The 2,500-nt window shown below is 43.8% G+C and overlaps 1 protein-coding gene across 2 annotated transcripts in view; it reads right to left on the bottom strand.

Annotated features, from left to right (window-relative positions):
- The window catches only part of LOC143292840 (uncharacterized), a 104,642-nt gene that overhangs the window by 100,580 nt on the left and 1,562 nt on the right, over nt 1-2,500 (bottom strand). The window lies entirely within an intron of this gene.

A 2,500-nucleotide genomic window follows, 5' to 3' on the forward strand; every position in this document is an offset into this window, starting at 1 on the left:
ATGTAAACAAACATGAACAGGATACAACTGACCTCCTGAGACAGGAGAAGAGGGAGAGAGAGAGAGAGAGAGAGAGAGAGAGAGAGAGAGACCTTGGCCATCCTCCAGGTTCCTATGGAAATGTCACAGCTGAAAGAAGTTACTGATATTCAATACACGCCCTGCCCTTCCCCCCCCAACCGCCCCCCCCAAAAAAAAAACAACAACAAACAAACAAAAAAAAACCCAACAAAAAACAAAAACAACAGCAACAACAACAACAACAACAAAACAAAAAAAAAACAAAAAACAAACAAACAAAAAACAAACAACAACAACACAAAAGCACAACGACAACAAAAAACCAACAACAACAATAAAAACAACAAAAAAACAACAAGGCTTGCTGTCAGATTTCAAAGAAATGAGGAAAAACTTTGACGCCCTCACCCCCCTCCCCACCCACCTCTCTAAGGTCATGGTGACCTGTCAGTTTTTTTTGTGCCCTTGATCTTATAGATTCGTAAGTCATTCAGGTTTCAAGGTAAAAGACTGGGGGACGACTTTGTGAGGGAAAAGGAACAAACCAGCATTAAACTTTTTTTCTTTTTTTTTTTTCATGTGGTGAGCTTGAACCAAGTTATGTGGCGATGCACAACGATAATTGTAACTAACGTGTCTTGAACTTCCTCTTCCAGGAAACGAGTCCCAACCAATGGATGCTCTTCGCTCGCGAGAACTGAGAAAACTAATGTGGGATATTTGTAAAAAAAAAAAAAAAAAAAAAAAAAAAAAGAGGGGGCAATTCAGATGAATTACTTCTATTCAAAATGATTGTATGCTATTTTGGATCTATATCTCAAATTTCGTCAGTCAAAAAAAAAAAAAATGTCACATGGAAATAACTGAACTCTCTCTCAATGGCTCAGGTACACATGCACGTACACTATAGTACGTATGAACACAATTAATATATTTTAGTATCTCTGTTCTTTTGTGTCAGAAATGAAAAGAAGAGTAACTATTCCATACAGAGAAAGAAAAACGGGAAGAAAGAGAGAGGAAGAGGAAAGGTGGGAGAGGGAGGAATGGAGAGAGGGAGAAAGTAAGAGAGAGAGAGAGGGGGGGAGGAATGGAGAGAGGGAGAAAGTAAGAGAGAGAGAGAGAGAGAGGGGGGGAGGAATGGAGAGAGGGAGAAAGTAAGAGAGAGAGAGAGAGGGGGGGGGGAGGAATGGAGAGAGGGAGACAGTAAGAGAGAGAGAGAGGGAGAGAGAGGGGGGAGGAATGGAGAGAGGGAGAAAGTAAGAGAGAGAGAGAGAGAGGGAGGGAGAGAGAGAGAGAAGGGGGGTAATTCGATTCATCTTGTCTTCTTGTCCAGTTTAAAGCCCCACCCCAAATTCCCTCCCCTCTTATCAATCTGTCTGCAAGTCCATCATCTTCTCCAAACAGGTACCACCAACCCAAGTCCGATAACATCACAAGCTGAAAACACATAAAAAATAAATAATACCAGGAAAAGGGTTAAGGCTATCCTGCTGTGGAAATATAAATGAGAAGCAGGTGGGGGCCATTACGAAAATCTTGGCTCGTAAAAATGGGTCGAAAACACGAAAACATCGCAATAAACAGCTCCATGGAAAAAAAACGAAAGAAAGAAAGAAAAGTATATATCCACGGTATCTCAGGGGTAAAGGCTTGCCAGCAAAGCAAATGTATGTGCTGAAGATTCTTACATTTGTATTCGCTTCTCCGTGGCTGTGCTGATGACCATCATCATCTGTAAACAACTCGGGGGTGTTCGGGTGGAGAGAGAGCGGGCGGGCGTGTTGACAGAGAGAGAGAGAGAGAGAGAGAGAGAGAGAGAGAGAGAGAGAGAGAGAGAGAGAGAGAGAGAGAGAGGAAATTGGAATTATATTCACAGTCCAAATATATAAGTCCGAGAGAGAGAGAGAGAGAGAGAGAGAGAGAGAGAGAATTTCATTTTATTCAAGAAAGGCCATGGCCCCATTTGAAGGGGGTACACATAAATTGGAAACAAAGAGAGAGAGAGAGAGACAGACAGAGAGAGAGAGGGGGGGACAGAGAGAGAGAGAGGGACAGAGAGAGAGAGGGACACAGAGAGACAGAGACAGAGACAGAGAGAGGGACAGAGACGGACAGAGACAGAGAGAGGGACAGAGACAGAGAGAGGACAGAGACGGACAGAGACAGAGAGGGACACAGACGGACAGAGACAGAGAGAGGGACAGAGACAGAGAGAGGGACAGAGACGGACAGAGACAGAGACAGGGACAGAAACGGCCAGAGAGAGAGAGAGAGAGAGAGAGAGAGAGAGAGAGAGAGAGAGAGAGAGTGAGTGAGTGAGAGAGATATGGCTGTGAAGGACGTCTACACGAACGAACATTTTTTTCATGCCCTATACGTACCACAACGGACAAATGATTTAACAAGTAAGACCCCCCCTTCACCCTAGGCTCCCCAAATAAACACTCAACTCAACCGATACGTTTCTGTCAGAAAA

This window comes from Babylonia areolata, chromosome 18, assembly GCF_041734735.1.
Source record: "Babylonia areolata isolate BAREFJ2019XMU chromosome 18, ASM4173473v1, whole genome shotgun sequence".
Lineage (NCBI taxonomy): Eukaryota > Metazoa > Mollusca > Gastropoda > Neogastropoda > Buccinidae > Babylonia > Babylonia areolata.